Source organism: Dasypus novemcinctus, chromosome 21, assembly GCF_030445035.2.
Source record: "Dasypus novemcinctus isolate mDasNov1 chromosome 21, mDasNov1.1.hap2, whole genome shotgun sequence".
Classification (NCBI taxonomy): domain Eukaryota; kingdom Metazoa; phylum Chordata; class Mammalia; order Cingulata; family Dasypodidae; genus Dasypus; species Dasypus novemcinctus.
Window position 1 is genome coordinate 61,642,816 of NC_080693.1, and position 26,740 is coordinate 61,669,555.

The 26,740-nt window shown below is 39.3% G+C and overlaps 1 long non-coding RNA gene across 1 annotated transcript; it reads right to left on the minus strand.

Annotated features, from left to right (window-relative positions):
- Positions 1-4,937: 4,937 nt before the first annotated feature.
- Positions 4,938-24,937, minus strand: LOC101419893 (uncharacterized). The gene is made up of 4 exons (XR_011646887.1): positions 24,863-24,937; positions 7,853-7,924; positions 5,900-5,971; positions 4,938-5,245 (listed from the first exon to the last, which is right to left on the minus strand). It is a non-coding gene; the product is annotated as an uncharacterized lncRNA (long non-coding RNA).
- Between the last annotated feature and the right edge of the window lie 1,803 nt (positions 24,938-26,740).

A 26,740-nucleotide genomic window follows, 5' to 3' on the forward strand; every position in this document is an offset into this window, starting at 1 on the left:
TCTCCGTGTGTGCGGCGCCATTCCTGGGCAGGCTGAACTTTCTTTTGCACTGGGCATCTCTCCTTGAGGGGTACACTCCTTGCACGTGGGGCTTCTCTATACGGGGACACCCCTCTGTGGCAGGGCACTCCTTGTGCGCATCAGCACTGCGCATGGACCAGCTCCACATGGGTCAAGGTGGCCCAGGGTTTGAACTGCAGACCTCCCATGTGGTAGACGGACGCCCTATCCACTGGGCCAAGTCCGCTTCCCCCAAATTATTCTTAAAATGTGTATTAGAAGAGAACTTACATATTTTTTTGCATACATCTTTTGCTGTAGAACAATGGGACAGATTTAAGGTAGCTCACAAAACAAGGGAACATTTCTTAACTGTTATTTTGTTTTATTTTCTCCAAATTCTTCTATACAGGTCCAGACAGATGGGCTACATTTCCTTTCTATTAATTGAGGAGACAAAGAAGAACTGAAGACTGAAATATGTCATCACTGTCCTGACTGTACTGAAATCCTAACAGCTTTAGCTGAAAAAATGTCCAAAGTAGGCAGTGAAAAATAAATTTAAAATAAGACAAACTCAAACTATCTATGCTAGAATCCCAAGATAGGCAGGGAAAACTGGTTCCTTGGAGAAGGTAGTCAAAGAAGTAAGCAGAGTGAGCCAGATCCTGTTCCAATATGTTTGAAAGTACTCAGGGATGGAGTAACCCCTCTCCTTTACTCATCTACATAGGTCCATGGGCCATGAGAACATGACTTCCCACGAGAAGCTCCTCAATACAAGATCCCTAACGGAATCATGTAAACCCCTTCTCTGGGGCAAAGTCTAAAGAATCTGAAATGGTGAGCCTTTATTTGCTTCAAAGTTCTGAGAATAACCTTGAAGAAGACTCCTTGGCTAGGTTATATAAAGAAGGAGTGAGGAACAATGGAAGAAGCAAGGGCCCTGGAGTCAGGCAGACCTGGGTTTGAATTCTGGCTCTGCCGCTTTCTGAAGTGTCTTGAGTAATGAACAGCTCTGAGCCTTACCTCACACATTTACCTCACCAGGTAGTTTGAGGATTACATGAAAGAGCACGTGTAAAGCACAGTACGGAGGTGGGGATAAAGTAGGTGCTCAGTGGTAACGTTGTCCTACGTGCACTGGCTAGTGAGCAGAGATCTGGAAATGCCCGTAGATGGTGTGATCAGGCGCTCCAGGAGCATGAGAAGCTCATACGGAAATGGAGCTCTCTGCTCTAAAGGTCCTATTTAAGTAGGAAACCAACTTCGAGATACAACTAACAAAAACCAAAGTATTACTATTTGGCTCTGATTAGAAGGGAACGCAGAGCTGCAGAGAACATTATTTGCGAAGCTCTTAAGTGGTTCTGCCCCTTATTAACAGCGGAAACTCAGACAAGTTACACATCTCTCAGTTTCAATTTCCCCATCTGCGAATTGGAGACATTGATATCTAGATCACAAGAGTTGTTGGGAAAATGAAAATGAAATATAGTATGAGCTAACATGTCTTGAGCACTTACTATTTGCCAAGCACTATTATAAGAGCTTTATGTAGACTCTCTTACATAGTATGATAAGTAAAAGTACTTAGTATAGTGCCTGGAACATAATAAGTACCTAACAAATGTAGGCTTTAAAGAAACTTTATTGGGCAGAGAAAGAATTACTACGCTTCAGAGAGAAAAGAAGTTACCTTGCTATACAGGTGGGAAAGAATAGGATGTAGTTGGGAGAAGAAAAGTATAATAGTTGCTGGGTATGACAACCTTAACACTTCTCAACCATTACAAATTCAGCTACCCTAAACCACTCCAGAGGACAGACCTGAGTTATTGTCATCTTTAATGTTTATGCCTTTCTGAATCTGAGAAGAAGCTGCCAGGATTCTAGTACATATCAAAAAGTGATGACAACATCCTGAAGTTAGTGTGTAATCTCTTGTGCGCCTACAGCTATCTCACGGACACTGAAGCTGGCTGACTGGGGCACGTTGGGGCATCTCTGTGAAGGCCGCTCAATTTGCCTTCAGAGTGTGGCCACGCCTCCCTGATTAATAGTGTCAATGGTCGCAAATCATTCAGTAAGGAGAAGGCTTGGCTTTTCCTCTGATTCTCTCTAAGAGCTTATGTTTTTGGCCCAATATTGATGTACCACAGACAAGCCAGCATGGGAATGTGTTATATCTGAATAAAGTATACAGCCTTTCTACATTGCACAGTCCTTCTGTTTTTAAAATGATGGAGCTTATATTGTTAGAACCAATAAACTGACGAAAAGAAATTTTTTAAAAATTAAGCCATCAGCCTGGACTTGTGTAGTGAATGAAGGAGAAGCACTTTAAAGTCAGAAAAAAGTACACTTAACATTTAGGATTATCAATCACTGCTGGTTTTCCATAATATATTTCATTCCTAATTTGATCTGAAAGAAATAGGATTACCACTACCATTCAAAAAATGGTAATTTACTAAAAGATCTTGGCACATCTTTGAGGTGGATTTCAGACTCAAAAAAGAATGACTCTTGGGAAGCGGACTTGGCTCAACATCCGGGATAGAGCATCTGCCTACCACACGAAGGTCCATGGTTCAAACCCAGGGCCTCCTTGACCCGTGTGGAGTTGGCCCATGTGCAGTGCTGATGCGTGCAAGGAGTGCCATGTCACAAAAGAGTGTCTCCCACATAGGGGAGCCCCACATGCAAGAAGTGCACCCTGTAAGGAGAGCCGCCCAGCACAAAAGAAAGTTCAGCCTGCCACGCCTGCCAGTAGTGGCGCAGCACACACAGAGAGCTGATGCAGCAAAATGACACAACAAAAAGAGACACAGATTCCCGGTGCCGCGGACAAGAATAGAAGCGGACACAGAAGAACACACAAGTGAATGAACAGAGAGCAGACAACTGGGGAGGGGAAGGGGAGAGAAATAAATAAAAATAAATCTTTAAATAAAAAAAAAAGAATGACTCTTAACCACACTTCTAATTTATTCCATCGGTGTTTGTAAATAACATCTAGGCTTCATTGAAGAGATTTACTGGGTTATAATTACCTGGCACCCAGGGGTGAATCTGGCTTTTAAGTTGTCTGCAGTTCATCTAATTTGTCAAATCTTTTCTAATAAAAAGTGCAGAATTATGAAAACAACAATTGCTAGGGTCACCTCCTAGGACCTTGGAAGGGGCCTATGCAAGCGAGGGGCCCTGCAGCTTAAATGTCATTCAGTTAATGATAAATCCACCTCAGCTGGGATCTTTTTACCAATTTTTTAAACGAAGGGCATATATTAACTTATAAATACCCCAGTACTGTGTCGTATAGGTCATAAAATGACAACTCAAGTGGAACCATCTTCTCTTGGCAACTTGCCTTTGGAAAGTGATACAGTAAGACTCATGTCTCACCTACGGAAAACATTTCCTGAAGCAAATTAGTTTTGTCTGTTAGAAAAATTTGACCAAAAACAAAAAGGAGCCCCAACATACACATGGTGTATTGGGACCATTATTTCAATCTTTTGAAAGTAGCTATGAATTAGTTTTAGGGCTATAGCTTGGTTCAAATCACATGACACGAGTGTTAATTTATTTCCTGTACCGGCTACTCTAATTCTCTCATTATATTTAGCAAATGCCTCTTTCTGTTGCTTAAGATGAGCACAGAAACCCAAGATGGCCACTCTTGCATGAATCTTTACTAACCCCTCGCCCATTCCCTCCTTTGTCATCCCCTACTCTGTTTCCTTGCCGCATGGATCCTAGCAGGGCTCTCCTATGGTTTCCCATCAACATCCATCTCCTCCCTCCAACCTGAAAGTTTCTTGGGGATAAAGTCTTTGTCCTATTCCTCTTTGTAGCCCCAATACTTAGTACAGTGCCTGGCACACATTGGGCACACACAGTGCTTGGTGAATATTTTTTAATGAATTCATTAAGTTTTACCAATTGTGATTCCATGCTTTTTTTTCCCTTGTGCTGCCCATACAACTATAATGAAACTCGTATTATTTGAGGGATTCTCAGTGCTGTAAAATAGTTGGTAAAGGTTGGTGAGTTTAAGACATCTGTACTGAAGCTACTAAAGCTTCTTGGTGGGGGGAACCTAATGATCCTGCTCTCTGGTGCGCTGGCAAAAGAAAAATGGACCCTCAAGTTGTCTTTCCCCAAGTTAGGCACCAGGAAACTAAAGAAGTGAGGTGAAGGCAGCTGCAGATGGGCCTTCCAGATGCACCCTGGGCACCTCCATCTAAGCTGAAAGGAACTGTGTGAAGCTGGAAAGCTGGGTTTCTGAACTACAAGACAGGTAGACAGTCTTTTCCAAAGTCACGTTTAGAGGAGGAGGATTTTCACCTTTAGTTTAAAACCCCCTTTTAAATTGAACATGGCCATTAAGATTAACTTTTGTGACAGAAAAATCAAAGAATTTTGAAGCCAAAAGGGTATACAACTCACACTTCTGGTTTGAAGAGCAGTCAGGAAAGAAAGTATTTGGAACAGGGGTAGAGCAAAATACTTTCTTTACGAAAGTTTTCACACCATAGCTCAACATAAGCACCATCTTTCTCCATGCATCAAAGATTCCTATTGTCTACAGATAATTCATAACTACAAAGGTATATACTTTTTGAAAAAATATTCTGGGTGATTGGGGAGAGAAGTGCTCTGTTGCAAGTTTTCAGGAATTTGCTTTGTTATACCATCTGAAAGAAGTTGATGGCCAAGGAGAACCCTGATCTTTTGCTCCTGGAGGACTTTGTGCCAAGCTTTGTTCTTTGGAGTTATATATCACATATATTTATGCAGTTAAAAATTTTGCATGTGAGCCGGAACCAAGTTTAAATTAAACAGTGGAATTTCGAGGACATTCACACATCTGAATGTCATCATTGGGATTCCCATGGCAATGTTAATTTGAGTGCTACTTGCTTGGTGACTTTTATTGCCCATGGCAAAGATCAGTACCAGGGAAAGGAAGGCATGAATCAGATGAGTCTTCTGGCCTTTTTGTACCTTAGTTTCCTCAGTTTGGAAAAAAATAAAAAGGATCTTAAGACATACTTTTCAGAGTGTTTGTATTGGGCTTACTTACACACGGCTAATGACACTATGTTTTTATACATAAACCATCTTTTTACATGTATCCATCTTCTACTTCACTTACAACTTGTGTAAAAACTGCATTCCATGCCAGGCCTGAAACGTTCCAAAGCTGAGTTCTGTGAGTAAATTGCAACCAAGATTTCTACAAAAAAAAAAAAAAAAGAAAAAAAAAAAAGACATAAGCAAAAGAAAAAAAAGATATTCTTTTTAGAACATTCATCCTTTGGCAGTGATTCTAATTTTTATATGATACAAGATAACCTCAAGACTACCTCCATAATATTGCTGTGGAAGATATTTGCTTATGATTTATACATTCTGATTTGCACATATGGTACATTAGGTACAAAACTGTAAATGCTCAATAAACACTTGTAATGAAGATTTCTCTTTATTTCTTTATTTCTTAATCTTGGCACTATTGACATTTTGGGCTGGATAATTTTTTGTTTCACGGGTTCTACTATGCATTGCAGGATGTATAGCAGGATCTCTGGCCTCTGTCCAATAGAGGGCCAGTAGTACACTCACAAGTGTAACAATCAAAAATGTCTCCAGACATTGCCAAATGTCCCTTAGGGGCAAAATTGTTCAGGCTGAGAACCACTGCTCTAGAATGATTCACTCCGATCTTTGTAATGATGACAATCTTTGCAAGAGATTAAAAGGATTTGCTGCATAATTTTAGTAGTTTTTCACTATAAATTTTAATCATATTTCAAAATAAATAGCAAAGAGATTTATAATCAATTTTTATAAAAATTCCAAATACAGTGAAGGTATATTTGTAACTTACACAAACTGCAAAAAGGGTAGTGGTTCAAATGTGCATCTTTCAATAGATTGTATTTTATTGCAGGATAAATCTCTAGGAAAAGAAAAAGGAAAATATTGCCTCAATTAGCTATTAGATATCTAATTAGTAAGAACAAATGTTGGAGTTTAGAGGGATAATATGGAATCAGTAGTATTTGTCTAAACTCTAAACCTTAGCAATTGTTACCTGATCCTTCTAGGGCTCTTAATACTCTCCCCACCTCTCCTAAAGTTTCATCTTCTGATCTTAATAAATAAAATATACAGCTATAGATCTTGATAGATCTTTCCTGAGAGTAAGGGAATTGATTAGATGAACTTTTGTAGTCTCATTAAATTCTAGATTATGAACTCCTTGAAAGGATGGACTAGGTTTTGCTCATTTGCATTGCCTGCTATGTTTAAAACTAACACATGGACATAAAGCAAACTCATATATTCATGAAATGAGTAAATAGCTGGGGAATAAGTACAAGGACAATGACTTTTCTTTTAGGAATGTAGTTTTATGACTTCATGGCGCCATCGTCTGCACCTCTGCTTGTTCTTCATTAGGGCCTGTTGACTTAGGTGTTTGTATCCCCTGCGAGACCGTGATTTCCTAGAAGGGTGGGAACCCTGTCTTACTCGTCTTTTACCTCCAACACTGGGGCATAATGCAGCATAATTTTTAAAAACATTTTCATTGGTTGGCTTTTTCTAATGAATGAGAATAAATATGCCAATGTGAAAGAATTAGCTTACAAAGTAGAAGCAATGAAAGACCCGCTACATTGAGCAGTTGTCTCACTTGCCCAGATGCTGGAGGTGCCCAAGAAGACCAGCGCGACCGTGGAGTCCCCTAAGCCCGAAAGGCTTGCCGACTCAGGGGACTCTCTTCAGTGTCCTGGGCGGTTCTTTACACCCGCCTTCCCTTAGCCTTCCAAATTTGCAAAGGAATTTATTTGCTAAAGAGTACCATGAATTAGTTTAATAAGTTCTGGACTGCACAAAGATAAAAATCACACTTTCATAGCAAAGCTCATCGTCTCTCCTTACCTCTGAATAGATATAAATTGCTAGGCAGGTGTTCCCTCCTTAGCAACGGGGCTATAGAGATTTTTATTTTGTAATTAGCAGTTAGGAGCATTTCTGATAGGCTTACTTAGTGAAACATTTCTAGCTATACCATTTAACTGTCATTTTAAACATCAGTTTGTTATACAGTATAACAATTCCTGCATTGAAATCCTTAACACCAGCCTGTTCTCTTGGTAACTAAATATGCTCTTGATAACATTGTTTACATAATTCATCTGCTTAAGTAAATATTTAATATTTAAATGTTGATTTAATTCAGATTAAACTATCAAAAATTCTGGGTTAATGGCATTCAAATTAAGTATGTGTTCTGTATTTTCTTGTCATTTAAGCAAAATCTGAGGTTAACTTTAATTCCTCTCATTCTACTAAACCAACTTTTTCAAACATTTTCTATAAAAACCAGATAGTAAATATGGTAGGCTTTGCAGGCCATATATGGTCTCTTTTCTTACTTTTCTTTTTCCTTTTATAACTCTTTAAAAATATAAAAACCATTCTTAGCTTACAGACTTTATAAAGATAGACCATGTACCAGATTTGCTCTGTGGGCCATAGACTGAATATAAACATGTTATATGGACTTATAAATTAAGGTTCATATGGGTGTCTATAATTATGCAGATCTCCTTACCAATTTCCCTCTACAACTGAAATTTCCTTCTATTTGTATCCTGTCTATATAATTAAAATTGAAAATTGAAAATGCAAAGGAGGTATTGAATGCTAGAGATGGGCTGGGACCCTATAGATTTACAGAACTGTAGGATTTTATTGCTGGAAGAAATTTTAGAGATTATCTAATTCACACCCCTTATTCATTATATGGATAATGTATGATTAACTAACTTACAAATAGTGGAGGGATAGCAGGCCTTCAAATGAATCCTTATGTAATTCGCTCAAATTATTGTCACTGAGAATTCTGGAAAATGAAAAGGTTATTTCTGGATTAAAATGCGAACTATAACTATTTGCTGCACAGCACTAACTCCCATATACGGGGGAAACCTGGGTAATGTTGCCACCTAAATATTTTAGTTCTTATTTAATTTAGGGATGTGATCTCTGCTCTGTTTTTATTCAACCCTTTCTTCTCATGCCCTCCTTTGGGTCCCCCTCGGTGCTCCTCCCTCCACCTGTGAAAAACACACTTACTCCACCTGCGCTTCCGCCAAATCCTTAGTTAATGCCTAGCACTCTACATTACAAAGCCCCTGTTAGAACGCAACTCTGGGTGGCACCAAGATCTGCAGAACTGCCATTTCCTCCTTTCTTTCCTCACACCTCATCGTAGAAGTCCAATGTGGAGCTATGTTAGGGCTGCAAGCGAAGCCATCTGACTTTTTTCCCCATTAAAACTTTTTTTGAGAACTAAGATGTGCATAGACTGCATATAACATAAATGTTAGGTTTAATAATTACAGTGCTCCCAGGGTGCCCCTTTCTAGTCACAACCCTTTCTCTGACCCCTGGAGGTAATCACAATCCTGATTTTTTATTTCCTTGTTTTTTAAATATAGTTTTACCTATTACGTGTCAATAATAAACAACAGAGTTTAGTTCTGCCTTTTGAACTTTAAATAAATGGAATTGTATTATATGCATTATTTTCTATCTCAATAATGTTGAGTACATTGACTTGCAATGGAACGTATTATTTTCTCTCAACAAAATGTTTGTAAAATAATGTTGCTGCAAGTATAGCTGAGGTTGGTTCACTTCAGTGCCTTAATGCTGAATGTCCAATAAGGTAAGCACTAGACACATGTGGGTATTGAGTGCTTAGTGTAGCTAAGGAATGGAACTTTTAATCTTATTTATTTTAATTATTTTTAAATTTAAATTAAAACACTGATAATTCAGTTATTGGAAAACCTCTGAGTATGTTTGGAATAACTTGGATATGCAATGCTACTTTTTCAACTATAAATTTTATGAAATGTCAATAAATACAGAAGTTTTATGATGAAAATTTAGCAAACAAATGATGATTTCAAAGACAACATGGAAAAAACAATGTAAACTCTATCATTAATATTTTTATATTGATTACATAGAGTAATGGTAATATTATGGATACTTTGAAAACAATGTAATAAAGAATGTAGAGGGACCAGAAGTAGCTCAAGTGGTTGAGTGCCCGCCTCCCAGATGGGAGGGGCCTGGGTTTGGTCTCTGGTGACTCCTGAAAAAACAAAAACAAACAACAAGCAAAACAAAAGAAAAAGCCCTCTTGTCCTTGGGCCCCTGTTCTTGCCTTCTGTGCTCTGCTCTCGCTGTTTTTACCCTGCCATGGTTGCCATGCAAGTAAAACCTGGGCATTTATAATCTATAATGGGGAATTATAATCTGTAAACCAGCATGCTTTGTCACTTTTCAGCCTTCCTCTCTACCTGGGACCCATGATCTGTTATTTTCTCTCATTTCTCTTCCCTCCCTACCTTAATAAAGTACTGGACTAACTCACCAAAAAACAAAACAAGCGAAGCGGATGTGGGTCAACTGATAGAGTGTCCATCTACCATACGGAGGGTCCAGGGTTCGATCCCCAGGGCCTCCTGACCCATGTGGAAACTGGCCCACGTGCAGTGCTGTGGTACGCATGGAGTTCCCTGCCACGTAGGGGTGCACCTGCATAGGGGTGCCCTCATGCAAGGAGTGTGCCCCACAAGGAGAGCCACTGCGCATGATAAAAGCTCAGCCTGCCCAGGAGTGGCACTGCACACAGGGAGAGGTGTCATCAGCAAGATGATGCAACAACAAGAAAAAAGAGACAAAGTTTCCCAGTGCTGCCAGATAATCCAAGCAGAGGCAGAAGAACACAGTGAATGGACGGAGAGCAGACAACACGGGAAGGCAAGACAAATAAATAAAATAAATCTTAAAAAAAAATGTGAAACACCAACTCAGGGGAGCAAATGTGGCTCAGTGGTTGAGCTCTGGCTTCCCACATACCAGGTTCCAGGTTTAACCCCTTCCCCCCCCCAAAAGAACGTAAAATATCTAATTAATAATATTTATATTGATTACATGTTGAAATGATAATATTTTGGATATAAGGGTTAAATAAAATATATTATTAACATTTACTTCACCAGTTTCATTTTACCTTGAGTTTTTAAGTGACTATTAGAAAATTTAAGGTTCCACGTATGGCCTCACATTATATTTCTACGGGACAGTGATGCTTTATAATAGTCACTGTATGACTACACCGATTTATTTACTCAATCTACGGTTGGATACTGAAATATTTCTAGTTTTGTTGCTATGGGCATTCTTGTACTTGTATCCTAGTACACATTTGCCTCAAGTTTCTTTAGGATATAATAGGGATACAAACTTTTGCTAAGAAGTTGTGCTATTTCAAGTTGGCAGATTAAAAACATCCCAAGTCTCTACGCCCAAAAAAATCCACCAAATCTTCAAGAGTGACAGAAAAGATATAATTTTAAAATCCCAGCCTCAGCTCTGCAGGGCATGGGAGTAGCTGCACAAAGGCTCCCCTACCAGAAATGACCTGGGGCCACCTACAGGGTGATTGGTTGGGGTACTGTAAGAAGAACAGCGGATGGCACATCAACTCTACATCCCTCTTCCAAAAGGGAAGATTCTCAGGGGAAAGCCAGCTGGATTACAAGCCCCAGCAGCTCATTTCCCCTCACTTCTAGAGCTGGAAAACAGAAGCAGCAGAATATTAACTACAAAGAGGAAGTACACTCAGGAGTGACCAAACAACTTGGGAAAGCCTAATCCATTATGGGCAGATGAGACACTCAAACAAGAGTTTATAACAGACAAGGAATTAGAGTTAACAGAGAAAGCACAAGAGGACTTTAGAATAAGCATAATTAATATCCTTAGAGAAATGTGAGTAGATATTACACCAATTAAAAATAATCAACTAAAGATGACACAAATGGAAAGTATTATCATTGAAACAAAAGTCTCACCATATGAACAGCAGAAAGGCCAGGTAAAGAATAAGCTAGAAAACTGTCAGATCCAGCCAATGATTTCTGCAGAATGCAGCAGAAGGGAACAGGAATGGTCCCTAGATTAGCCTGATGCCAGGGTCTGCAGAGGAATGTTATGTCCTCTGCTTCACCGAGTATCAAAGTAAAGGCCAGGGATAGGCTGGGAGCATTTCCTGAACCTGATGACCAGGCAGTCACATAGCCAGCATCTCCTAAACAGTGAGCCAAGGGAGTGGCAGAGAGCCAGGAGTATAGAAGAAACCCTACAGGATGTTAAAGGTAGATCTCTGTTGCGCTTTCCTTGCTGGCAGTACCAGTAAAAGTTATCTAGGATCTGAGAACATGCTATGTTGTTTTGTGAAACTATTTGCATCAAGTTCTGTATCCTTTGATATTTGAAACATTCTGGCTTCCTTCACCGTGTCTGTTGGCAACATATTTACATTAATCTCATCTCAATTCTTTTCTCATAGTTTATGATAATTGAAATTTTACTACCTGGAAACTATGCCACTGAAATCAAGGGCATTCTCTTATAAGATGGCTCAGCTCATCCAGAATGTGGGTACATACATTTAACAATTATTGTTAAAATAAAAATGGAAGATTTTAAATTCTCATTTAAAAAAACTCTTGGAGTCCTGAGGATGCATCAGAGACCCTGACCTCAGTTTGAAAGTCACTACATTAGAAGGAATAGTAGTGATGGTCAGAATATGTGTGCAAGGGGAACGGTCAACCGGCGATGCTGGGATTGATTCACCTTCTCACCTCAAGGAGTTAATGGTCTCATATTTTCATGGAAATGATGCAGAAAGGAAAAAGTATGACCAATGATGTTTATAGTAATCTTCATAACTGTAAAATTTGGAAAAAAAACTCCAACCCTCTACATCACATGACAAAAGCTGTAAGTGGACACTATAGATGATGTGGTGGCTTGGAGCTCTATACCCCAGAAAAACATATTCTTCATCTTAATCCATTTCTAAAGGTATGAACTAATTGTAAATGGGAACTTTGATGATGTTACTTCGGTTAAGGTGTCACCAACTGAATCAGGATGGGTCTGAATCCTATTACTAGAGTCCTTTATAAGCAGAATGAAATTCAGACAAATAAAAAGGCACAGGGAGAAGCCAGAAGCCAACAGAACCCAAAGAAGCCAACATGTGCATTGCCCTGTGAGAGAAAAGTCAAGGGCCAAGGATGACTGGCAGCCAGCCTCAGAATACCACAGTCCTCTGGGAGAAAGCACTGCTTTGATGATGCCTCGATTCGTGACTTCTCTTAGCCTCAAAACTGTGAACCAATAAATTCAACCCCTTGCATGGTATTTGTTTTAGCAGACAGGAAACAACCTAAAAGAGGTGACACACAAAAAGGTCACAGGATATGACAGTAAAATGAAAAAAATTAAGACAAAAAATGAAACTTGTTTATACTACTACTAAGTTTAAAAGCTATTAACACTGACAAGGATTCAATAAGGGCAGAGAAGAGCAGAGTTGATCCTTAGCTGTTTACGGCCAGTGTCTTCTCTGGTCGTCTGGTGCTCATTTCAGACTGTTTGGTTAAAGAATTCGAATAACATCTTGGGACATGGAAAAAACTAAAGAGAATGTATTTAATTAAAATAACCAATTGTATTAGTCAAGGTTCTCTAGGGAAACAGAATCAACAAGGGGTATCTGTCAATAGTATGCGACTCTATAAGAGTCTCTCACAGCCGTGGGCTTGCACAAGTCCAGGTTCCGCAGGCAGGCTGCAGCCAGGGGCTGCAATGAAAGCCCAGTGAAGGTTCTTGACGAGTTCTGGGAAGTGTTGGCTGTCCAAGGATGAGCTGGGAAATTCTCTCAATGCTGGAATCACTTCCTTTTTTAAGGCATTCGACTGATTGGGTTAAGCATCACTCATTGCTGATGGCAGTCCCTGACTGATGTAATTATAACCAGCTATGTATGATTTATCACTGAGTAAAGTCAATTGTGACTAAAGTCCATAAATGCCCTTGTATTACAGTTAGCCCAGTGCTTGCTTGACCAAACAACTGGGCACAATTACATGACTGAGTTGAAACAATAGCCTAACCATCACATTATTAATATCTTTTTTATTTTTTTAACTTTTAAAGAAACTTTAGATTATGTAACTGTTACATAAAAAATATAGGGGATTCCCATTTTCCCCACCCTCTCCCGCTGTATTTTAAATTAATGGGGTTTGTGTGTGTGTTTTTATGAAGTTGTTTAAATGACAGGTTAATAAAATTTTTAAAAATAACGTTATGAAATTATACCTAGAAGGAACGCTTAGACTGAAAAGTGCGTCAGACACCAAAATATCCCCAAAAAGGAGCTTCAAATAAGGAACCAACTGGAATGAAGTACCATAATCTGTTGAACTCCAAATATTTTTTTTGATTTAAGTAAAAATTTAAAAACTATAAGGAATCAATTAAACCCAGGTATAAAATATTCTTAAACTATAAAAATATCAAAACCAGGCTTGAATTAAAATTTAAGAAACAAGGAAGTGGATATGGCTCAATGGATAGAGCTTCTGCCTATCATATAGGAGATCCAGGGTTTGATACCCAGGGCCTCCTGGCACGTGGGGTGAGCTGGCCCACATGGAGTGCTGCCACGTGCAAGGAGCTTTACCCCACACAGGGGTGCTCCCTGTGCAAGGAGCGGTGACCACGCGAGGAGTGCAGCCCTGCACAGGAGAGCAGACTGTCTAGGAGTGGTGCCACCCACACGGAGAGCTGATGCAGCAAGAAGACGCAACAAAAAAAAGACACAGAGAAGCAACAATATGAGATGCAGCGAACTAGGGAGCTGAGGTGGAGCAAGAGAATGGTCACCTCTCTCCCACTCCTGAAGGTCTGAGGATGGGTTCCCGGAGCCACCTAATGAGAATACAACAGACACAGTAGAACACACAGTGAATGGACACTGAGAGCAGACAATGGAAGGGGGTTTGGGGGGGAAATAAGAAAAAAAAAAAGAAAAAAAAATTTAAGAAACTGCCATGTTTAACTTCTGACCAGGTTTTCTTTCACCAAGGAAATCCTTTGAATTTCAAAATATTCATTCTTTTTTTTTCTTCCTTCCCTTCTCCCCCGCCCCTCAGTTGTCTGTTCTCTGTGTCTATTTGCTGTGTGTTCTTCTTTGTCTGCTTCTGTGGCACGGGAATCTGTGTCTCTTTTTGTTGTGTCATCTTGTTGTGTCAGCTCTCCGTGTGTGTGGCGCCATTCCTGGACAGGTTGAACTTTCTTTCGCGCTGGGCAGCTCTCCTTATGGGGCGCACTCCTTGCGCGTGGAGCTCCCCTATGCAGGGACACCCCTGTGTAGCAGCGCACTTCTTGTGCGCATCAGCACTGCACATGGGCCAGCTCCACACGGGTCAAGGAGGCCCAGGGTTTGAACCGCAGACCTCCCATGTGGTAGATGGTCGCCCTAACCACTGGGCCAAGTCCGCCACCAAAATATTCATTCTTAACTCAATTATCCTTCTTCCCACCTCTGTAAGTTTTAGGAAATTAAGAGGGCTCAGGGTTTCGTTTTTGTACTTAACTATATATGGCTATTTCCGAATTGATTTACCCTCCTTCACCTGCTTTCTAGTTCTCCATAGTAATGATCAGTCCTGGACATTATATCATCTATCTTTTGTATTTATATACTTATTTGTCTATTATATATATTTGTAAACTCCTTGAGAGTAGGGATATTTGGTTTGTTTTGTTCCTGGGCCTGGATCTTCAGCACCCAGAACAGATGTGCAATAAATATTTGTTGAATGAATGAAGTGTCAGATACACTAACTTTTATTTTAAAAATCATCATTTATTAACACTCATGAGAATAAGTACAGCTTTGCAGGAAACAAAATGTCTTTCTTCTCCCCTACATTTGTGACTCACTCTTTTATGATATAAGAACCCTGTAAGAACTTCATAAAAGCTATGGACCCTTTTCCCAGAAAATGTGCTTTCATGAATAAATGAAAAAAAAATGTGCATGTAACTTCCATATGTGGATCAGCCCTTTAGGGCAGAGGTCCATGAATAGAATGGGTTAAATTCAGGGAGTGAACTTTGACGGGGAAAAAAAAAATTACATCTCTATTTTCACAAACCTCTAACAAAAATTTAACATTTTCTTCCATTACGAATGTAGGCAATACAGTAGATTAGCATATAGTTTATTTTGTCACCATTAGAAATCACAGATATTTTCATATCACCTTATATATGTTGCAACATTTAAAATATTTTGAAACTGTATTTCAATCTAATTGGTTTCTTTGCTTTCCTATGTATTTTATCCTATGCATTTAAAAACAGTATTCCAAGAAGAGAGCTACAGGCTTCTGCAGATTACCAAAGAGTTATAAGGCAAAAAAATAGTTAAGAAAGCCTGCCCCAGGAACCCACGGACCCTAAGTTAAGAACCTCTGCCTTCAAAGGTATAAATCTCAAGTTGACAGAAATCTGCAAACCTTTATCAAACTCATGTTACAGTGTATAAACTTCCAACTACATAATTAAAAAAAAATAATTTTAAATTTATTTTTAAAATATATGTAATATATATTCATATAATTCAAAATTCAGAAGGTTCATAGCTGATAGTTGAAAATTTCCTTCATGTCCCTGTCTCTCATTCTACCCCTTCTTCATTTCCCAGAGGAAATTAATGTTACCTAGTTCTTGTGCCAAATGGTTTGAATTTTCACTACAAGTTTGGGAAATAAAATCTCCAAATCGGATATTCTCAGTGAGAAATAGAAAATATATGTAGTTTTTAAGAATTTCTAAAAAAACAGTCAGGTTCTACCATTTTTTCCCTTATCACTAATATATCAAACTAACAGTGTATCTATTTTAACGATGTCACAAATCCTCTTAGATTCCTATGGCTATTGGGTCTTTTTTTTTTTAGGTACTGGGCCAGAGATTGACCTCATATGTGGGAAGCTGGTGCTCCATCACTGAGTTACATCAGCTCCCTAGGTATTTTATTTTTAATTAAAAAATCCCCTTTGTGACTTGTCTATTCAAGTTGAACTAATGGTATGATACACAAATTATCATGCTTGTTAATTATCTTGAATGTATGTATTTTTCCAAAATCACCTGTATGTCTAAACAGACTTACAAATCAATAAGAAAATGATAAACAATTGAACAGTAAAATGGGCAGAGGACAATTCATAGAAGAAATATAAATGGTCAATAAACATTTAAAGGTGAAGGACTGATGTCCCCAAGATGAGAGAGAGACACTCTAGAGTTCCATACCGCCACAGAGTCTTCAGACAAGTAGCACAAACAGGTAGAACCATCTTTCTCAGAGCTCTGAAAATCAGTTAAAGAGTTGCAGTAATTGGGCAAGTACTGAATCAAGAAAAAGGCAACTTAAGAACAGTGGGAAAACCTCAAGGTACGATCATTAGCTCTTCCCTCACGCTCCCTCCCCAGCACTGTGTGGAGCCAGCCTGTGCGCTCAGTGCAGGTTCTGGTCCTGGTTTCAAAGGAAGCTGTGTAATCCTTATGCATATACTGGGGTGCATGTATGTTTGTATCAATATATCCGGTGGCAGCCTAAGGACTGAACCAGGACACTCATCTCCGGCTTGCTTTCCCAGAACTTGTCCTACACACTGAAGCAGCTTGCAGGCAACTAAATCAGTGTAAGAAATGATAAAATCACAGCATTTTGGTGCAAAGGATTACCAGTCTTACAGCATACAATAGAGTGCCAAGAACCGGGAGGATTGACTACTTCATAAGGAGAAAATAGGGCATTGAGATCTGTGTAAATGGGGGAACTCCTAAGGCCAAGAGTGCATATCCAGGACAAGACACATGCTCAGAAAAAACCATAGAGGGTCCTAAGCTTTTGCTTCTGCTTTGTTCTTTAGGTTCACCTTTAGAAGGACTAAGCTCTGAAGGAGAACCAGCCCGCAAAGAGCCAATCTGCAAAGACTTTGAAAGGTATTTTGGTTTGTTTATGCTTGTTAGATCCTGGCATTCAAGAAAATCTGTCATATCACTAATTGGATACAAACATAAGGAACAGACACCTCAGGGATTAAATTCTAGAGGTAACACATTAAAATATTAAAATGTACAGTGTGCAAAAAGAGGTTGAAATGCATATAAAGATATAAGAATGATGGCTCATCCAAAGGACAAGATAAAACATCAGAAACCATCAATGAAGAAGACTAGACTTTGGACATACCAGAGACTGACTTTTAAAAAGTGGTCTTTTTCTTTTAAAGAAAAGATTTATTTATTTATTTATTTGTTTGTTTGTTTGTTTGTTTATTTCCCTCCCTTTGTGACTTGTTTTTGTTTGTTTTTTCTGTGTCCATTCGCTGCCCATTTTTCTGTGTCTGCTTGTCTCCCTTTTTGTTGTGTTATCTTGCTGTATCAGCTCTCCATGGCACAGGGACCATCAGCTCTCTGAGGCACATGGGCCAGCTTTGCCTTCACAAGGAGGCTGTGGGATGCAAACCCAGGGCCTCCCATATGGTAGATGGGAGCCCAACTGATTGAGCCACAGCCACTTCCAAAAAAGGTGGTCTTAAATATGCTTAAAGAGTTAAAACACAAGGAACTAAAGCATATATGAAGAAAGATACATGACTCAAAAGAGAATTTCAATAAAGAGAAATGATAAAAAAGGAACCAAACAAATCTAGAGCTGAAGAGCCACTAACTGATATAAAAAATTCCCAGAGGGGCTCAACAGCAGATTGGAGCTGTAGGAAGAAAGAATCAGTGAACTTGAAGATAAGACAATTTAAATGATTTAGTCTGAAGAAGAAGAAGCAAAAAGAATGAAGAAAAGTGAACAGAGCCTAAGAGATTCATGGGGCACTACCAAGCATACCAATAAATACATTACGGAAGGCCCAGAAGGGGAAGCAAGAGAGAAAGGGGCAGAAAGAATATTCAAAGAAGTAATGGCTGAAAACTTCCCCAGCTTAACTAAAGGAATGAATATACACATCCCAGAAGCTCCACAAACTCCAAACAGGATAAACTCAAAGAGATCCACATCCAGACACATTATCAAATGCCAAAGAAAAGGAGAATATCCTGCAGAGAGAGGAAATACATTAGTACAAGGAAGCCTCAATAAGATTAAGTGCCAATTTCTCATTTCTTCTTGAAAGCAAGAAGGCAGTGGGATGACATTCAAAATGCTGAAAGAAAATAGTTGCCAATCAATAATTCTATATCTAGAGAAAATGTCTTTCAAAAATGAAGGAGGGAAACGGACTTTGGCCCAGTGGTTAGGGCGTCCGTCTACCACATGGGAGGCCCATGGTTCGGGCCCCGGGCCTCCTTGACCCGTGTGCAGCTGGCCCATGCGCAGTGCTGATGCGCACAAGGAGTGCCCTGCCACACAGGGGTGTCCCCCGCATGCCATGCGCAAGGAGTGCACCCATAGGGAGAGCCGCCCAGCGCGAAGGAGGGAGCAGCCTGCCGAGGAATGGCGCCGCCCACACTTCCCGTGCTGCTGACGACAACAGAAGCGGACAAAGAAACAAGACGCAGCAAAAAGACACAGAAAACAGACAACCAGGGGAGGGGAGGGGAATTAAATAAATAAAAATAAATCTTTAAAAAAAAAAAAATGAAGGAGAATGAGCGGGTGTAGCTCAATGGTTGAGCACCTGCTTCCCATATATGAGGTCCTGGGTTCAATTCCCAGCACCTCCTTAAAAAAAAATGAGGGAGAGATCAAGACATTCCCAGATAAACTAAAGTTGAAACAGTTCATGACCACTAGACTTGCCTTACTATCAATGCTAATGGGAGTTCCTCATGTTGAAAGTCAAGAACACTAAACACTAAACAGAGGCTGCAAAAAGAAATAAAGAGCCTCCTGGGTGGCGGTCTGCTCCTGGCGCAGCTGCTGTCTTGGCTGTAGGGCGCCGTCTCGCAGTGTGGGCAATCCATGGGCTGAGGTGAGGGTCATGATGACAGATTATGGCAAGAAGCAGTGCAATGAGCTGGAAGCTCTGGAGTCCATCTACCCCGACTCCTTCACAGTATTATCAGAAATTCCACCCAGCTTTATCATTACTGTGACATCCAAGGCTGGAGAAAATGATGCTATTATTAAATGGCACATTGTAAATTAAGGACTGATTCGCCAGATATGTTATTTCTCTATACTTGACATTTTAAGTTATGCACATCAAACTATTGTGTCTTAACAGTCCAGACTACACTGAAGTTTACATATAGTGAAAAACACCCAGGTTAAGCTCTCCTTTATGAAATATTCTCCCAGGAAAATCTAGACGATAATGATGTCACAAATGTTTTAAAATTATTAGCATTATGGGCAGAAGAAAATCTTGATATGGTAAGATCTTTACTTTAGTGTCTACTGTGCAAGAAAAATTAAATGAAATAGTAGGTCAAGTAAAAACTAGAAGAGAAGAAAAGAAACAAGAAACAAAAAGGAAAAGAAGCAGAAGAAGCTGAAAAGCAATTATTTCATAGCACTCCTATTACAATTGAGAATTTCTTAAGTTGGAAGGCCAAGTATGATGCAGAGCTCTTAGAGATTAAAAAGAAATGAATAAGGGAAGCGGATGTGGCTCAACTGATATTGTCCACCTGCTATATAGGAGGTCCAGGGTTCTGTACCCAGGGCCTCCTGACCTGTGTGGTGAGCTGGCCCACACACAGTGCTGCCACGTGCAAGGAGTGCTGTGCCATGCAGGGGTGTCCCCTGTGCTGGGGAGCACCACATGCAAGGAGAGTCACCCCATGCAAAAAAAAGCACAGCCTGACCAGGAGTAGTTCCACACACACAGAGAGCTGATGCAGCAAGATAACCCAACAAAAAGAGACACAGATTCCCAGTGCCGTCTGATAAGAATGCAAGCAGACACAGAAGAACACACAAGGAAAGGACAAAGAGAGCAGACAATGGGGGGGGGGGGGGAAGGGGAGAGAAATAAATAATAAAAACTTTTTTTTAATTTTTAAAAAAGGGGGAAATTTTTAAATAATTAAAAAAAAGAAATGAATCAAAGAAGAACAAGCAGGAAAAAATTAATTAAGTGGGAAGCAGGTATCTGAAACATCTGTCATAATCTTGACATGTCCCATATCCATTCTTGGAGGATGCTGGAAACAACATGGAGGTAGATGAATCTTTATTCCAGGAAATGGATGATTTGGAGTTGGAGGATGATGAAAATGACCCAGACTCTAATCCTGCCAACCCAGAGTGACTCGACTGACTGATAAACTGCAGAGATGCTTGACTGCCACAGCATCTGTGGCTCTGCTGAGAGAGTTTTGATTTTCCTTTCTTTTTTTCTAAGAAAAAATGATTTTCAGGAGAATACTCTTCTGATAACTTTCAACATTGAACTTAATAAACTGACCTTAAAATTTGAAAAAAAAAAAAAAAAGAAATAAAGACCTCTGGTAAAAGTAAATATAGGTGTAATTATAAAAGCTAATACTATTTTTTGTTTTGTTTTGTTTTTTAAAGATTTATTTATTTATTTAATTTCCCCCCCTCCCCTGGTTGTCTGTTCTCGGTGTCTGTTTGCTGCGTCTTGTTTCTTTGTCCGCTTCTGTTGTCGTCAGCGGTACGGGAAGTGTGGGCGGCACCATTCCTGGGCAGGCTGCTCTCTCTTTTCACGCTGGGCGGCTTTCCTCACGGGGCGCACTCCTTGCGCGTGGGGCTCCCCTACGCGGGGGACACCCTTGCGTGGCACGGCACTCCTTGCGTGCATCAGCACTGCGCATGGCCAGCTCCACACGGGTCAAGGAGGCCCAGGGTTTGAACCGCGGACCTCCCATATGGTAGACGGACGCCCTAACCACTGGGCCAAAGTCCGCTTCCCATACTATTTTTGATTTGTAACTCAACTTTTCACTTCTTCCAGGTTCTAAAATATAAATGCATAAAAAGTAATGATGCATCTATACCTTTGTCACATAATTTATGAAGACAAGAACAACACAAAGGGGGGGGGACAGAGAGGTACAAGAACATAGTTTGTGTATGCTATCAAAGTTGGTATTCCATAAACGAGATTTTATAGATTAAAACGTTAAATTTAAGCCCACAGCAACCACAAAAAAAATCTGAAAAATATATCCAAAAGGAAATTCGGGACTCTAAATGTGTCACTACAAAAGAACAATTAAATACAAAAATAGACAGTAATGGAAGACTTGAGGGACAAAAATGTATGAGACTTAGGAAAATGAAAATAATAAAATGACAGAAGAAAGACCTGCATTATCTGTAGTTACTTTAAATATGAACGAGTGAAATTCTCCAACTAAAAGGCAGAGACTGGAAGAATGGGTATAAAAAAAGCTGGACCCCAGTATATGCTGTTCATAAGAGACTCTCCTTAAATTCAAAGACAAATGAGAGTTGAAAAGTGAAAGGATGGCAAAAAAAAAATCCATGTAACAGTAACTAAAAGAGAGCTAGTGTGTCTATACTAATATTAAGTAAAATAGACTAAGTTAAAAGGGACAAAGAAGGACACTATATATTAATAAAAGGGTCAATTCATCATGAAGATATAACAATTTGAAACATATATGCACCTAACAGCAGAGACCCAAAATACATGATGCAATATTGATAGTTTTGAAGGGAGAATTAGAAGGTTCCACAATAATAGTAGGAGAACTCAATACACCACTTTCAATAATGGATAGAACATCTAGACAGAAGATCAATAAGGAAATAAATAGAAGACTTGAGTGATACTATAAATCAATGAGCTCTAACAGACACATGCACATAGAACACTTCATGGAACAACAGCAGAATACACGTTCTTCTCAAGAGCATATGGATCCTTCTCTAGGATAGATCATTTGTTAGGTCACAGAACAAGTCTTAATAAATCAAAAGATTGAAATCATACAGAGTATCTACTCCAACTACAACGGAATAAACCTAGAGCTCAATTACAGAGAAGGAATAGGAAAATTCACAAATATGCAGAAATTAATATACTTTTGACCAAGGGGTCAAAGAAGAAATCACTAGGGCAATTAGGAAATCTCTAGAGACAAGTGAAAAGGAAAACACAACATACCCAAACTTATGGACTGCAATAAAGGCAGTATTCAGAGGGAAATTTATAGCTGTGAATGCTGGAAAAGAAGGCAAACGAAACCCAAACCGAGCAGAAGGAAGTAAATCGTGAACATCTGAATGGAGAGAAATGAAATAAAGAGTAGACAAATAACAGAAAGGCTCAATGAAGCCAAAGGTTGCTACTTTCAAAAAGAAGAAGTTGGAGGACTCATACTTCCTGATATCAGAACTTAATACAAAGCTACAGTAATCAAAACAGTGTGGTACTGGCATAAAGACAGGCATATAGACCATTGGAAAAGAACTGAGAGTTCAGAAATAAACCCTCACATCTATGAGTCATTGGTGTTTTTTAATTGAAAAATGAGAGAAAGGGAAAGTACACACCCAAGACATGGGTGCAGGTATGCTCCAGGCAAGAAACACACAACGTGGGGCCCCAGGGTAGACCTTTTTAAGGCCTTTCCTCCTCCTCCTTTCCCATATTAAGGAGGGATCTCAGCTATTTGCTGTCAAATTGGTTGCCTTTCTATTCATGGTGACTCACAGATTTTTGACAAGGATGCCAAGTTCACTCAATGGGGAAAGAATGGTCTCTTCAACAAAAGGTTCTGGGATCACTGGAGATCCACTTGCAAAAGAATGAAAGTGGACCTTTACACCATATCCAAAAATTAACTCAAAATTTATCAAAGACCTACATGTAAGAACTAACACCATAAAAGTCCTAGAAGAAACAGAGGAATATCTTGAGGACTTTGTGTTGGGTAATGGATTCTTAGACTTTACACTGAAAGCATGAGCAACAAAAGAAAAAATAAATAAATTGGAATTCATGAAATTTATAAACTTTGGTGCATCAAAGGACAAGTGAAAAGACAACTTCCAGAAAGGGAGAAAATATTTGGAAATTATATATCTGATAAGGGATTACTATCCAGCATATATGAAAAAAACTTTTACAATGCAATAAGAAAAAGACAAATAACCCAATTTTAAGAAAAGGACCAAGGACTTGAATAGACATTTCTCAAAAGAAGATATACAGGTGGTCAAAAGCACATGAAAAGAAGCTCCACATCATTATCCATTAGGGAAATGCAAATCCAAATCACAAGGTACCACTTCACACCCACTTGTATGCCTATTATTTTTTTAAAAATGGAAAACAACAAGTTTCGGCAGAGATGCAGAGAAAGAGGAATGCTTGAGCATTGTTGGTGGGAATGTAAAATAGTGCTGTCTCTGTGGAAAACAGTTTGGCGGTTTCTCAGAAAATTAAGTACAAAATTTCCATATGACCTGGCAATCCCATTTCTAGGTATATACCCCAAGGAATTGAAAGCAGGGACTTGGAAAGAATCCGTACACTGACGGTCATAGCTGCATTAATCACAAGAGCCTAAAGGTTAAAGCAGTCCAAGTGTTCATCAATGAATGAATGGATAAACAAAATGTGTTATCAGCATACAGTGGAGTGTTATTCAGCCGAAAAACAATGGATGTTCTGATACATGCTACACCAAGAATGAACCTTGAAGGCATCATGCTGAGTGAAATAAGCCAGACACAAAAAGACAAATATTGTATGATCTCACTGACATGAAATAACTATAGCATGCGAAGTCATAGTGACAGAAGTAGATTTCAGGGTACAAGGGGTAGGCATGGAGGTGGAGAACAGGGACTTCATGCTTAATGGGTACAGAGGTTCTATATGGGATAATGGAGAAGTTTTGGTAATGGATGGTGGCGATAGTATAGCACAACATTATGAATATAATCAACACCACTGAATTGTATATTTGAATGTGCCTAAAACAGGAAATATTATGTTGTGTTATGGCAATAAAGATGAAAATAAAATATACATTTAAAGATATTTAAACTCATAATTATGAGAATACTGATTCAGATGGCATCACTTTTATTAACCCATCAGGTCAGGAAAAGTTTGGAGACTATAAAGTGGTGAAGAGTGGGGAAATGAATGCTGCCATGTCCTGATGATTGGAGTGTGTGTTGGGACGTTTTATTGGAGAGAAACTAAATTTTTATATTTACATAGTCTTCACCCAACAATTTCATTTCTGGGTACCTATTCTCCAGAAACACCTGCCCATGTTCACAAAGAAGTACGTAAAGGATGTTCATTGCAGCAATGGACACACTCTAAACATCCGTCAATACAGTAATCATTAAATGAACTGTGATACATCGATACTATGGAATACTATGCAGGAATTTAAATGAATGGGGTAACTCTCTATATCCTGGAAAGGAAAGAAATCTAAGACATCAGGAAGTGAAAGAATCAAGTTGCAGGATGGTACAGTTTATACAGGGAAGAGAAAAGACTGCATAATGAACCTATTGTAAATATGTATGTAGGCAAATGCATGAAAGAAGGTCTGGAAAGACACAAGCCAAACTCAGAGTAACAGTATTTCAGCGGTGGGGGATTAAGAGCTGAGAAGAATTTTTACTATATCTGTTATTTCACTTGTATACATTGAGAATATAATCATCTATTACTTGTATAATGAAACACAAATTTAAATGGCCTCTTTCTTATTTTGAAGATGTTCTACCATATTTATTTGTAAAATAACCATAAGTTGCAATCAGTAGAGGTTGATTTTGGATATAGAGGAGGGAAAATACCTTTTCTCAGAGGTATTGACCTCAAAATTCTGGACCAAGAAGGGTCTTACAATGCAGTTAGTTTTCTGTAGTCAGATTTGGAGAGAATATACTCACAGTTTCTCAACCCAGGGATATCCCTTCCATACATTTTCATCAATGTAAGAAATAGAGTTTCCTCTGAAATTTCTGTGAAGAAACACATTTCATATCCTTGAATAAGTAGGAAAAGAATGAAAAGACTAAGTGTAAAGAATCATGGCAACCTCATGGGAAATATTTTAAAAGCAGAAAACACCAGCTTTCCAATTTCTACAGTGGTCAGCTTCCAAATTTGCACAATTAATAAAGAAATACTATGGGATCAGTGGCACAAATGATAGGGCCATCTCAGAAACTGAACTTCCTATTAGTCCAATTTCTTCTTCTTTGTCATTATCAACAAATAAGTACAAAGAAACCACATGCCAGGAAACTCCAAAACTTTGGCTAAGTGCCCACTGTTCACACTTTTCCATGTGTTGGGATGGCAAGGGCAATTAGAAATTAGAGATATTATATATTGATACATGAAGATCTCTTAGACATATTGCTCAGAGACAGTGCAAATCACTGAGCAAGGAGTAAAGTATTACCTAATCAGGGGAAAAAGTACCTAAGAATACATATATGTATGTCAATGCAAAGGAAAAAGATCTGTAGGAAGGACACACAGCAAAATGTTAACACGAGTCATCTTACATGTGGTATGGAGGAAGGTGGAAATGGGAAGAAGGAGCAGAGGAATTTTCACTTTCACTTATCCCATATACTTATGACTTTTTTTTTTTAATGCAGTGGGACTGTATCTATGAATGACACGTGTTGAAGAGATGTTTAAATGTCCGAGGTTCAGTTGTGACCATTAACTCCATGGAGGAGTTTGACCTTTAGCTCTGTTCTCTTCCCTCAGCAACAGCTTATCTACTGAGTTTATCAAATCAAAACGGTGATACACTGTTTCTGGGATGTCAGAAAGAAGTCATGGTGGGAAGAGGACTTGGCCCAGTGGTTAGGGCGTCCGTCTACCACATGGGAGGTCCGCGGTTCAAACCCCGGGCCTCCTTGACCCGTGTGGAGCTGGCCCATGCGCAGTGCTGATGTGCGCAAGGAGTGTCGTGCATGCAGGGGTGTCCCCGGTGGAGGGGAGCCCCACATGCAAGGAGTACGCCTATAAGGAAAGCCGCCTAGCGCAAAAAAAGTGCAGCCTGCCCAAGAATGGTGCCGCACACACAGAGAGCAGACACAATAATGTGAAAAAACAAAAAGAAACACAAATTCCCGTGCTGCTGACAACAACAGAAGTAGACAAAGAAGAAGACGCAGCAAATAGACACAGAGAACAAACAAGAGACAAGCAGGGCGGGCGGGGAGGGGGAAGTGGGGGGAGAGAGAGAGAGAGAAAGAAAAAGAAAGAAAGAAGTCATGTTATATGTTATATATGTTTGGTTTGTAAGTTCACAGTTATTATACATTGTTTACATATGAGTGATCTATTTCAAAAAATTTTTTAAAAAAGAGAGAAATAAGTCAAAACAGACACTTGTCTGCCCATCTGCCCAATGGACATTTGCACTCAATCAGGAACCTTCTTGTTGCTTTATGCTCACCTATAAAAGAAGCCTAAAGCTGAACTCATGTCCCTCAAACTGGCTGTCCTTCCTGACAGCGATATTTCCATCTGCTGATTCATGATCATTCTCCTAATCATCCCCTGGAGTCATATTTGTTTTGTTTTGTTTCATATTTGATTTTTCTTCTTCCTGTTTACCCTGTCCCCAACTCCTAGAGTCAATCACCAAACCCTGCCCATTCTCCCTTTATAGTACTGCTTTATAGTTTCTTTTCATTCCTATCACAACCACTTTGATCCATCCCCTTCTCGTTTACCCTTAGCTTTTGCTAGAACTTTCTACTTGGTCTCCCCAAATCAAGATTTTTTCTCTCTAGATTGCT